The sequence below is a fragment of the Aulonocara stuartgranti genome (assembly GCF_965226115.1).
Source record: "Aulonocara stuartgranti genome assembly, chromosome: 12".
NCBI classification, from domain to species: Eukaryota; Metazoa; Chordata; class Actinopteri; order Cichliformes; family Cichlidae; genus Aulonocara; species Aulonocara stuartgranti.
This window is the reverse complement of record NC_138948.1, coordinates 13,112,022-13,125,724: the sequence shown is the minus strand read 5'-3', so window position 1 is coordinate 13,125,724 and position 13,703 is coordinate 13,112,022. Positions and strand designations below refer to the sequence as shown.

At 41.7% G+C, this 13,703-nt stretch overlaps 1 protein-coding gene across 3 annotated transcripts in view; it reads left to right on the top strand.

Moving 5' to 3' along the window:
* Positions 1 to 4,651: 4,651 nt before the first annotated feature.
* The window catches only part of sema6a (sema domain, transmembrane domain (TM), and cytoplasmic domain, (semaphorin) 6A), a 103,274-nt gene continuing 94,222 nt past the window's right edge, over positions 4,652 to 13,703 (top strand). For all 3 annotated transcript variants that reach the window (XM_082555805.1, XM_082555804.1, XM_082555803.1), the window contains exon 1: positions 4,652 to 5,058. The gene's annotated coding sequence lies outside the window, so the exon portion shown is untranslated. The remainder of the gene's footprint in view (positions 5,059 to 13,703) is intronic.

Here is a 13,703-nt window from a genome sequence, read left to right as displayed (position 1 = left end):
GAATACATTTTAAATTAAAGTTCAATTAAAGCTTATGTTTGCATATAAAATTATACGCATTAACAGAATATTATGGCCCTGAAAGTTGTGCAGACGGTTTAGTGAACTCTGACAGTGTTTCCAAAAACCAACAGCATCATTTTCAGGCATGCAGGTGTTTGCCAGTGTGAGATTAGAACCTTGTAAGCCTCACTTTCCTGTTTGTTTACAGCATCCACATTGGGATATCAATTATAAGATGACAGGAACAGCTGAACACAGGATGCACCAAACGTTGCATATAGAAAGATTAGTGATCAGCAGTATGTTCGCCTCAAGTTTTAGATGAAAATACATATCTGCAGTTTTTTCTGTTTATACTCGGAAAATAAACAGGCTGCAGCACCCATTAGAGTACAAAGACGGCAGGTAGCATGCCGATTCAGTGATTGGCTGACAACAGCACAATAGCAGTTACCTCTGTAAATGGGCTCTGTTTCTTTCTCAGCTGTCTGTATGATCCACAGGTGAGCTGCAGCCATTAGGACTCAGGCAACAGCAGCAATGGCAGTTTTAACAAACGATGCTCCTCCAGCAGTCCAGCTGTAAAACACACAGCTCAGCAGGCCTCAAATAGACACCCAATCACCTATACCGTTTTGTGATATAAAGCACAACAAAACTCCAGTGTCTCCTGCAGGCTTAGTTACAAAACCTACACGAGTCTTTCAGATAAACACTGGAATGACTTGTGTGTAAACTGGTGAGTCCAAGTACAGACATGACGTGCTTAAATATCTTCACATGAATGTAAAATTACATATTACTCAAATACAGTATTTAAATATAACTTAGATTCTGTTTCTGCTTTTATGTATGTTTTTTTATAAACGTTTTTTAAGTTTCTATGTAGAAAATATGGTGCATTTTGTATCTGTTCAAACTTGACTAGCTACAACATTTAACACAGTCGTTCTGTATTGGGTATAGGGAGTCTGTCTTGCTTTCACTTTCCTGGGAGTATCCATTTAAGTGCTACTTTAGGAATTTTGGCATTCATAGCCTAGCCATGTAAAAGATCGCTGTTTCATTTCATCAGCAATGCTAAAGCATTTAGTGTTTTTCAGCATGTTTTTGCTGGTGTTCTTGTTTCACCAATAGATTTTAAGGATTTTTATTTTATAGCTAGCTGTTTTGGAATGATTCTGGTCTCTGGACGTCAGTTTGTGTTATTCAGCGGCATTCTGAACCATATAGCAGAAGTGATTTTAACATCACTGTTTAACATTCTTATCTTCGTGTTGATGCTGTAATTACTTGATTCCCAGATGGGCTGAATTCTGGGATAAGCTGTGCAACTTTTGACAATCTTGATTGTATGTCTTTATTTCTTGCTGGCACTGTACATTTAAAGGTAGACTCACTCTTGGATGCACAACACATTATTTAATTTATTAGGATGTTGTTTCCATTTTAATTCAAGCAGGTTATGAGATCCATTCCACATGAACTGTATGTTGCAGTCATAGTACATATCAGTGTGACAGCGGTTGCTTATGTAAATGTAAATAAATACACACTCGCCTGTTATGAAAATTTATTTGTGATGATGCGTTCGCCCTGTGACAGATTGGGCGTACCCTGCCTCTCAACCTATGGTAGCTGGGAAAGGCTCCAGCTACCATAGCTACCCCCCCCCCCCCACACACACACACACACACACCACCACCACCACCACCCTACCAGACCCTGACAAGGATAAGCAGAAGAGAAGGGATGTATGGATGCATGGATTACATTTATACAGAATTTGGGAGGTAATTACCTAAGATCAAGTGTACAGTTTTGATATGGTATGAATTATTTAAATGTTTCCATTTGATCCTGCTTATCTTTCACTTTGTGCCACTTTGTATAGATAAAACATACTTATGTCTCTTCTGCATTAATCTGACAGCTGTAGTCACTTTTCATGTGATATGCTGTTATAGATGATACCAATGCTTCCAGCATTTTGGTCTTGTGATCACTTGAAAAACTCTCTTTAGTCTGAGTCTTTTGTGCCATTTCAGTTATTAGTTATTTGCAGCTACAGCAAACATTTTCGTTTTAGCTTGTTTGATTTAAAAAAAATAATAATAGAAAAACATTATTTTAAATGTATGTCAAAAAGCAGTTCAAAGCAATGAATAGAAATGACGTTAGAAATATTTTCCTGTTTCTTACATCCTTATTTACCATGTCATAAAATGTAATATTTGACTTGTGCCACTTTAGGAAAGCAAAGGATTAAACTACAGATTAATCAATAAAGTAGTAAAACCTAGAACCACCTTGGTTAAGCAGAACAGTAACGCAGTCTACTTTTTATAGTTTTACATTATTTTTTACTTTGAAAGAAGTAATCTTGCTTACTTGTAATTAAGTATTTTTGCAGTGGTAAGACTTTTTGCTAACAGAAGAAAAGGCAGCAAAGGAGGCTGAAGTGCCAAAGGAACAGGAAATTGCTGCACGTTGCTACTAAACTTTTAAAGCCACACAGTGGCAGAAGGTGCCTGTGATCCTTAAAGGCTAGCACAAGGATGTGAATTAGTTGTAAGACATTACTGGAAGCCAATAAAATGAGCAGAGGATATCTGTGACACTCCAGGAAGTTAATGTCATGGATTCTGTTCTACAGGCTGGAGAGAAGACTGGCGAATATAAGAGCTGTACTCTTTTAGTCAGGAGATGTAAAAAGGCCTGAGTGTGAGCCGAGCTGAGTCCCTGAAGAATCGCTGTTGTGTGCCTGCTGTCTGTCCCAGCCTGGGCTCTGATGGTTGCTCTATTTCAACCACAGTTCTTCCACACAGAGTCCTAATGCGCCTGGGACAACTTCACCAAGATAAGTAAGATAAGCTCTGACATGAGCATATTTCCAGAGTTCAAACTAACTGGCGTATATCTTGACATTATTGAGCTCGAATTATATCCCGCCTGCCTCCCACACTTTGCAACACTTCCACTTCAAAGTGTATGTGAGAGTGTGAGAGAGACCGACTGAGATAGAGGGAGAGAGATTAAAGATTGTAAAGACGGAGTATGTGAAATACTCAGGAGTTGTATGTAGTTTGATTTGGTTTGAAACTTGGAGCATTTGCCTGACTATTGATGTTAGGAGATTTAGATGCTTTTCTCATCTGGGTTTGTGTGTATCTATAATGATTCACCTGCGTTTGTCAACAGCATGCAGTACATTGATATCAAACGCAGAATTTTAATGATTTCACACAAAGTTGTTGCTTATAATTATACTATAAGATAAGATTCATTCCAGCCAAAAAATTGCCAAAGAGGTGCTTTTGTTTGCATCCACCTCACGTTTTAATTCCAGCCGGTTCAATATAAGATTTTTCTGACAACTACACGGATATCTGCAGTGAAAAAAAGATAAAAGCAGCAAAGCGATTATGTTTCCTCCATCACATTGCACAGCCCTCTATAATGCCTCAACTGCATGATGTTAAATGGGTTTTGCTTTTAAAGCAAATTAAATGATAACAGATGAGGCAAGGGTTGGCAGACAGGAGTGCATTAGTTTACACTGAGGAACCACTGTATAGAGTTTGGCATTGGGCCGGTGGAGACACACTGTACTGAACTGTTACAGTAACATTATAGCAATAGTGCCTGACAGGCTTATACTCAGGAGCACAATTACACACACACACACACACACACACACACACACACAGCTGCGTTCACAGGTGGCTTGTTATAATGTAATGATAAGCCCAAGACCTGACACAAGTTAGCTTTGCCTCTCATGAGTTTTTTGACATGATCTAGATGTCGACATACATGCTGACATACATGCTCACAGGTACACAAAACACAGTATATGACAGCACACACACACACACACACACACACACACACACACACGCAAGCAGTTATGTTTGTGCTTTGTGGCAGGCTTTCAGTTTTAAATGTAACAAATTGATGTTGATTTTGGCTTAGTTCAATGCTGGGTGTACACACTAGTGTGTCTGTGTGTGTTTGTGTGTAAGAGAGTCGGGGAAAGGCTAAGTGGAGCACGCATCGCTAACATCAGATAGTTCATGTAGCATAAATTTAAGCAACAACTTTTTGAACTTCGCTGTTGTTTTCAGATTTTTACCTGATGGCCTCTCTGATGAGATGAGGGTCAAGGAAAGTAAGGGCTCATTTGTAAAATCCCAGTTACAGCAGTGTGCGTGCGCGCGTGCCAGGCCCGGGACCACCTAAGAGGGAAGGCGGTAGGCGCCCTGAGATCAGCGCAGAGACAACTGGCAGCAGACTTTGAACCTGATCATATTCCGATTCGCATTGACAAAAGTGGCGGCGGGGGGGGGGTCGAAGGAGGACCTGCATCTTTATTGTGTCATCAAAATTACCAGTGACAGTTTGCGTCCTCGGCCCGGAGCAGAGCGGAATACAGAATACCAGTTAATCTTATTGACATTCCCAATAACCTCTTTGTGTTTTTTTCCTGTGTCGACACTATTAATAGCCCCCAAGATTTCTCTTTCTCCAACGCGCATTCCACTGCGTAAAAATAGAAATACAGTTGTCCATAACTGGCACCCATTGACACAATAGCTCCCGTTCCATAGACGTAGCTCCTCCCTATGCATGTGTGAGAGAGAGTGTGTGTGTAGCGGGTGGGTGACAGCTGGGCTTGCTGCGCTCCGCTTCAGTCTGGTAAGAAGCTTCATCTCCAAATAGGATGACCGTCGGCTTTTGTGGAAGGGACTGCGTTCAGCTCCGTAGCTAGTTCTGGGACACCCGGTTGTTTGTGTTCGTACAGTTTACCTGAGGGAAGTTTACGAGGCAAAGCGTCCTTTTTTGTCACTAGTGTGGATTTCCGATGGATATTCCGATTTGAGTGGTGTGATTTGAGCGCGGCATGTAACAAAAAGAAGCGCATGAGAAAAGTAGCGCTCGTATTGTTATCCTAAAGCGAGCACCATCTGAACTGCTTTGAGGGACACATCTCATGGATTACTAAAAGGCAGAGCTGTGTAACCACTCCGAGGGATATCCATTCATGAGCTGAAGGTGAGATTTCTTTGTTTACGTCTAACTTCATGCGCTCATAGCCCGTACCAGCCTTTCTCAAACCCCGGAGGCTTGTTTTCTGTGCAGCCAGGCTACCGGGCGACAAGTGCACCAGCTTCGCGCGGTAACCCTATCAACTTAGTATGTTTTCGGGTATTTACAAAAGCATTTTTATTAAATGTGTGAATCAGAATGTGTACATTTTACATTCATATAAGAACTGTGATCCTTTTCCGCAAGAAAAATACCATCTGGTGATTTAAACAGATCATAATTTCGTGCGTAATCCCTCCTATGCTGTTTGTTCATATAGTAGAAAGAAGTGTAAGTCTCGGAGGACCTATTTTGGATCAAACTAGTGCGTCTAAACACGAGAAAAAACAATACCAGTGTATAATTTCAAAATATGAAAATAAGGAGGGGAAACGTGTTTGTAGGAACTTGCTGGAGTGGACCGACTGTAGTCCTCCCGCCCCATGACTTCACAGTGCTTACTTTCAAACTACAGCCATTAAACACACTTATTAAGATATTAATGTTAATGTTATGAAAACGCATAATACTCGAGTCCTCGCTTCATTATTACAGTGCATGACGGGATTTTCATTTGCAATTTATTTCCACATTACGTGGAGTAAATGTATCTGTATGTAAAGCAGATATTCATAGGGTGGACTAATTTTGTTAACAATCTTTCTACTTCACAGTATTTCTACAAAACTCTTGATTGAATCACAGGGATGTGATGTGAATTAATCATTTTACATTCATGTTTTTATTGCGAAGTGAGCTACTCTGCGGGCTGAGACTTTCTTCCTCTCTCTCGCTTTCTGCGTGTGTTTCATACACACAGAGGGACAGGCACACTGGTTAGGGTGTGTTCAGCCACCAGGTGATGGAGTAGTCACTGTTACTCTTTTCCAAAAGATCAGTCAAATGTTTCTAATATTGACCAGGGGCGCAGGTTGAGAAGTGGATTAGCCAGTAGAAGAAGTGCTTCTGCACATTATTTCTATTTATTTATCAAGCCTGGAGGAGAGATAGAGGCCTCACAAACCACATCCAACACAAGTGCCAACACCCAGTTACTCTGTGATTGCCCCTCTCTTCCCTTCCCTTCTCCTCTCCTCTCCTCGATTTCCCCAGAGGCACTGGGAATAGCTGGAAAAGGAATTTTCAAACTCTGAATGTAGGTTATAGATTAGAAAGTGTGCAAGTGAGCTGATAGAAATGGGTGAATCCAAGCACTTTTGAATGCAGACCGCAAAATATGCATCATGTCAACTGTTTTCCAGATGCACCACATGGTGTATGAGCCTTTTTTTTCTAAGTGGAAAAAGAAAAAAAAACTTTACACCAGCTCTGAGAGGAAAGGGTGTTGTAGTTCATGTTTTCCCTGAAATGCCTGGAAATATTTGGGGCTCCTCTGTGTTTTTTCACGTGTGACCTTATGTTTTTTTGCTGTCAGCATACACACTGTGCTGGGTATTACACACAGATCTTAAATGGGGAAAGAGCAAAAATGTTTTAACATGTTACCTCTTCTCCTCCTACAACATTAGCCTGGAGGCATTGAAAAATCCTGGAGGCATTTTTTTTTCTTAAGATGTTGCACAGCCCGCAAGTCCCACCATATTGCCTCACGCAGCATACAGCACCACCAATAAGAGTGCTAATCCTACTATTAGCACTTTATATTTTGACATGTTGGTTGTGCTGACACATGAATTACAGCATGATTACCTTAGTGACAACAGTCTGCTGTTGTCCTCCTGAAAAAAAACCCCAGAATAAAGCAGGGCGACCAGAGTTGCTGCTTGTATTTGGAGCAATGCTCTGTGGAGCGTTTGATCCGCCGATCCCCTAACAATAGCAACGGGGATGGCATTGTGTGTGACTGATGTGCATTTGTCACACTGTATGTGTGCGCGCGTGAGTGTGTGAGACAGAGAGAGGAAGAGAGAAGCAGAAATAGAAAGAGCGAGACAGAGTTTGTATTTACCTTTGCCAGTTAAGGACAGATGCAGATGTTGCTTTAATACAGTGGGTCTGAATAATTGATAAAGAGCTTTGCTCCTGTTCAAATGAATTGGCCCTCTATTATAAACAGCCACAACAGTCAGCCACTGTTAACTGCTGGTCCTCATTCAGTCAGTGTCAATAGTCTGCATTCAATAGTGTGTGTATTTATGCATATTTAATAAAAGCCATGTTTTATTGATGCACATCCTTGGTGTGTGGGCTTTTTTTTTTTTTTTTTTTTTTAGAAACAATTAGACTACAAGAAAGCATCAAACGCATCTTAGTCATCTGAATGTGATTTATTGATGCTTACCCCATTTTCAGCTTCCACGTCTTTCTAAATTGCCGCCGCCTCAGTTGCACTACCGTAACACTAAATAACAAACCTCTAGTAACAGAACAAAGCCGGAGAAAGAGCGTAATCCCGGCTTTGTGGATGTGCTTTTAACACATTTTGTTTTAGAAACGCGGGTCAGCTCAATCAAAGAAGCTTGGGTTTGAACTTTTGCATCACAGATGTTATGGCACAGTGTCTGTTTTTGGCTGGCTCTCTTTTCAGATTCAGTGGGAGTCTGCTGTGATTCAGAAGGTAAAAGAAAAACAAGCAGGAAGATATCCTAACCTGCTACAACAAATTATACAACTGCTCTATATAAACATTATTTTGTACTTAACCTTCTGCTGCTCCGTCTCACTTTTTTTGTTGGCAATGAGTTCTGTGATTATTTGATAACTACATCATTTTATCTGAAAAAAAAAAATGTTGACAGAGATATAAAAGATATTAGACCTATGCTGAGATTTGCATCCACCCTTTTGTTTAACTTATATTTGTGATTCCTTAATAAAAAAAAGTTTATTTACTCATTATACACCATACAGCCTTCTTTTACTGGAACATGTTGCTCATTGTTTATATGAGATGATAAATGGTATTCACTGTACTACAGGCACTTGATATATATCAGTGCTGTAGAGTCCTGTATGCTCCATTCACAGCATGGCTCATTGAGAATGTAATCACTAATCACTAGCTTCTGCGCGTTGTTCTTGTTCTCGCTGTCTTTCACACATTCACACACACACACACACACACACACACACACACACACACACACACACACACACACACACACACACACACACACACACACACGCATGCATGGATTCAATGTGTTGTTCTAACTGGCTGCTTTCTCCCACTTAGCCTTAACCCTTGTGGCTCCATAAAAAATGACTCTACAGTGCGTCCACAGAATTAACCATCCATGTGTTAAACACTCTTCATACTCATTACATTAGCATAATTGATTGAGCGTGTTGTAAACTGCATGCCAAAAAAGCCAGAGGCATGAAGGACCAGGCAAGCAGTGCCTGTTGGTGTTTTGGCTGTTGGTCCTTGGCAATGCTTTGTTGTCGGAAATTAAGTGAATTAGAAAGTGATAGCCAGCTCATCTAGGAGAAGACTGAGAGAAGCCAAACTTTGCCGTGCGTGCTAGATGAAAACCCATCCACTGAAACATTTCAAATCAGCTTAAATTGTGCACTTTCTCTTCATATTATTATTTTAAGCACTTAGTGTATGCTACATTAACATGTGGTAATACCTTTGTCACAGCTGGGTTTGGTTGCCTGTCATTACTCAGATGGAATGGAAAGGAAATACATTTGCAGGGATAATCCAAAAACAGCAGGGCTTTGTGTGATTGCCTGGGAGATGGATGAATGAGTGGCCTTGAAAACAACCAAGTCTTGCGCTACAGACCAGATGATGTAAATCACGGCACACAGTGTTAAAATATGATGTCCTAGTTCCCGTCCTGCTGTTGTGCTTCTGCAGGTAAGAGAAGCCAGCTGTGAGTCATGGACACATCCACAGTCTTTTAAGACTCATTAGGGCTGCATCCGCTACTGTGGTTGTGGTTATTTCTGTGGTTAGTTTGCTTGTTGGGAGCCAATAAGAAAGGTTGTGTGTCATGTGGATGTTAAGCATCAGAAAAACCCCTGCTTACTGCCTCTTAATTTGCTTATGTGTCTGTGTCTCTGTGTAGTGCCTAAGTCAGACCCTTTTCCGTGCGTATAGTACCACAAAGCACAGAGGGTGGCTAATGGCGAGGGGGGGTTTGAGTGTGCTCTCATTGTGTGTACTCTCTGCGTCTGTGTGTGCGTGTTTGCGTGGCGTTGTTCGAGTGCATCTGTCCCTCCTCCCCAGGCCCCAGCGATTGGCACTGCATCTCTCATCTATTAATCATAGAGAGCGCTTGCTCTCTCATTCCGTTGCCATAGTTTCAGGACCTGAGACAGTGTTGGGGTGCGTTACTGCCTAGAGAGAGGAAAAGTGAGAGAAAGAAGGGGAGGAGAGAGGAGGAAAGGAAAGGAAGGAGGTGTGACTAAGGAGGAAAAGAGGAAATTATATAAAGAGTGTAGTGTGGGGAAGACTGAACAATTGAAAGAGAGCAGAGGAGGGAAGAGGGGAAGTGACTAAAGAGCAATGCCAGGATAACGCACCGAGCAGGTCCTCACGCTGTGGGTGAGAGTGCTTCAAGAACCAAAATGGATTCCATTTTTATCTCAGCAGTAAATCCTCTATCTCCTCTCTCTTTCACACACATACGTACATAAACTCTTTCCATCTCTCTGCTTTCTCCTTCCTAAAGAGAGCAGAAGAATATTTTCACAGTAGGCGTCATCTTGTGAATAGCAGGCTCATGGGGCTGGTGCATCTCCAGTGTGTTACAGTACATTGAACTGCTGCTATTTCACCTTGCTTTACAATGGAAAAATCCTTCCACTAAGCTGAAATGGAAGATGGGCAAGGATCGCCTGTTTCATGCTCAGTTGGTTGTTTTGATGGCAAATCATGCTGAATTCATGTGTTATTCCATGATGGATTAGTCCATAAATCGACCACTATGGAAATTTCCAAGGCAGGGAATACCTCATGCTATCAGCTCTTGTTTCTCAGTCTCTTAGCATTTTATCATCTGCCTATCTCGTTGCTTTTTTTTCTTTTTTTTTCAGCCCTGTTCTCCTTCTCTCCAGATTTATATTTGCTTCCTTTCAAGCAGAAGGAAAACATGAACATGTGCCGGTACTTTCACAGAAGGACTTCTTGTTTTGGCTGTAGGCTTTGTACCTCCCATATGACCTCATAATCTCATCTGGGTCTTTTAATGGCTAACCATGCACTAATGTGGTGGTTGTATTATCGCCTTGTCTCATCACATCATTCCCTGCTTGTGAGTATTTCCAGTGGGGGCTTCTGGGAGTGCAGTCCACTGGCAGCACTGTAATCATGGGATTCTCACTGCACAACCACCTTTCACTCAAATGCGTGTACACAATTACACACAAATTCACTCATACGCACACTCTGTACAGCACACTCTGTAATTCTCCCTTCACTGTGTATGGACTTTCTGCTGGGGAATTACTACTAGGGGACATAGGGACAAAGGAAGAAGTGAGAGGGTGTGTTTGCTCTTTGTACTGATGGCAGTGAGGTGCTTTTGTGCTTTTGAAGTAATGGGATTGCAGGTGACATCATAGTGCTCGCATTCTCAGGTGCAGCAGGTGAATTAATCCAGGTGGGGGAGGGGTTAAAGGTTGAGTGTGTGTGTGTGCAGATTTTATAGCTCTGTGAGTAGCTGTGCAAACAGACATGCACGGTTGTGCACGTGTTGATATACATGTATGTGTATCACTTGTCAAAGTAGAGGAAAGCCAGTGTGTAAGGTGATCGGTATGCTCAAGGCAGAGCAGCAGTCACTCTTCCAGAGGCTATAAGCCTCGCTGAATGTGGGAGGAGCAGTTGTCTCTGAAAGCCGAACTGCTGGTTTAGATACGCGAGCCAAACAGGACTTGACGGATTTCGTTTATGATCCACGTTTCTGGATTTTTTTTTTTCCCTCCACAGCAATATTTCTGTTTAAATTATCTGCCGTTCGATAATCTAATGTTGCTTGCTGTGATACAAGCAAGCATTAGCTTGCTCTGAGCTGGGCAAGCTTATACTTAAGCAACCTTTAATTGATATCCGAGTCAGCATGTGATTTGTAACAACCATCCCAAACTCATCTGATTCACTGATGATGATCATAGAGTTCTTGTAATTGGTCCCGGGTTCATATTAATTATTTACAGTGGTCTCTAGAGTTCTAGGCACATAAACATGAACGGTATTAAGAAAGGAGTTTTACATCTGGTCATATGCGAGCAATCAGAATCAAGGAGTAGATTTAGTTGCTAACATGAAAAACCTTACCCAACCAGTATTATCTTAGTTTATATTCACAGTGTTTCTTATTAGAGGTAGAAAAATCCAGACTCTGTGTGCTTCTTCAGCATTTGTCTCAACCCTTGTTAAAAAATCTGTCTTCCCCTGGTCACAGTGGCTGGTAGACTACAAGTGATTCCCCTGAGGGTCCTCTATTTCAGAATCCAATCAGGCAGAACTCCGAACAATATTACCTCTGTGTGTGTGTGTACATTTATTACATAGTTAATGAACAAATTGCAGCCATGTGGCAAGCTCTGGTGGCGTGGCTGGCTAACAAAAAAAAAGCAACACCGAAAGCACGTGCACGCACGCACACACACACGACTCACCACAAGGCTCCCAATGTTCTTGGCCTGTCTGTCCATCAGCTCATGCAGAGCGCTGGGCTGGGAGTACTTATCATCACTATGCTGAGTGGAGGCCTTACAAAGGCGTACACACACACACACACACACACACACACACACACACACACACACACACACACACACACATTCATGCATGCAGTTCAGTCAGCTCAGGGAAACTGCTTGGTATAGTCAGGGCTCCTGTAATGATTAAATGTATGGTGTGACAGCAGCCTGAGCTTAGGAAACTAAACAGATAGGCAAACAGGGTGACTAGCAGGCAGGTAGGCAGCTAGAAAGGCAACTGTATCTCCAGTTGAATATATTTAAATAGCTGCCATAATAGTGTTTACAGGTAATGTTTTTACAATCCAGGAAACGTAAATCCTTATACAGCAGAAAAGTCACAGGAAGGAGGCCGGGGTAAATGGTGCAGAATGCAGGACTTCGACATAAACACCAGTAAACCGATTCCTAATCCCACGTGTTGTTAGGTTCCTGAAACACTTGGTCAAAAGAAAAATTGTTGTTTTGGTTTAGTTAAAAATCCGAAGCTTTGTCCATTTATACTCGAAGCCAGCTGAAGGCCAATTTATGGTCCCGCGTTGGTGTCTGTTTTTGTAGCTTCCCACCTACGCAGGGAGATGGATTATGGGAATTCACACAACGTGGAGGCTCGCGTACAGTCCTTCAACGAGCAAACACCGTGTCGCCCCTGGGCGATGACGCTACATGTAGGTCAAATGATGATTGGTTGAAAGGTTGGCTTAACCAGGAAAGCGAATTAACACAGTACACCGCAAGAAGGAGAAGCGGGAGAAACAATGGAGCACGAAGAAGTACATAGGAGAAGCACAGACAGTAGCTGCAGGGGATCATTTTAATTATTTTTACACTCAGTTTCACCCACCTAAAACAAAGTTCTTTATAACCTTTGACTTTGGTGTTTCTAGCAGCAAAGAACAAAAAACAGTGCACGCATAAAAATAGAGAATTCTGCATTTCCAGTTGTTAAACATATTTTTGACTCTGCCCCCAAATGGCAGCAGATAGCCAAGCTTAGCAAAAATACGACAAACAGGGAAAACCAGTAGGCATGTTTCAATTACAGTGAAACTTAAAATAAAATAGAGAAATTACACATAGTTTTGTAGCAGTTTCCCAATGTAACTCAATCATTGTAAGTTGCTCACAAAATGTATTTGTTAGTGCTAATTAGTGACATAAACGTAATGTATAGACAGCAAACTTGAGCTGGGAAAATAAACAAGACTGTCAGATAGACAGTTATGCTAGGGGCATGCAGGAATGCAGACTTAGAGATAACTGGGACATTTAAAAAGACAGGTACAGAGGAAGACAGCCTGTCAAAGAGGGTAATAGAAAGAGTCTGGACAGTTAGGAAGGGAGGCAGTGAAGCTTTGAGGCACAGCAAAGAAACCAATGCATCTCCTTTTCAAAATGAATTCTCCTGAAAAGAAATAATATTTCATCCTGCCCCATCCATCCCCCTTTAATCTGGACAAAAGGTGCTCTGTATGTGGGCAGGTAATCAGGCAAGCAGGTTGATAGGCAGGAAGACAGACAAGCTGTGAGGCAGGAGAAGAGAATTTGTGCCTTGCATGATAATATATTCATTCATCCCCCACTCTGATAATGTTCACAGCATGCTTGGGTTGATTCATTCATCACAGCCTACTGGGGGCCTTTTTACGTTATTTGTTAAAAAGCTTTGCTTTTCTAAACCTGTTAAGGTTTGCTGACTGGATTATTCTGGAGGTGAATGCTTCTGGGCTTGTGAAGGTGGGTAAGGCTATAGTGCATGTATTGGAACTAGTGTCTTGTTTGTGTAGGTATGCACTCTTGCATAAATTGGTGTGTGTCGAGACTGAGAAATGTGCAGCGAGGCTTATTTTGGTCTCTGAGTTTGGTTTGATTGGGCAGTGCAGCAGCTGCATACAGAAACGCTGTATCTTTTGATGTGCTCCCATCCTCAG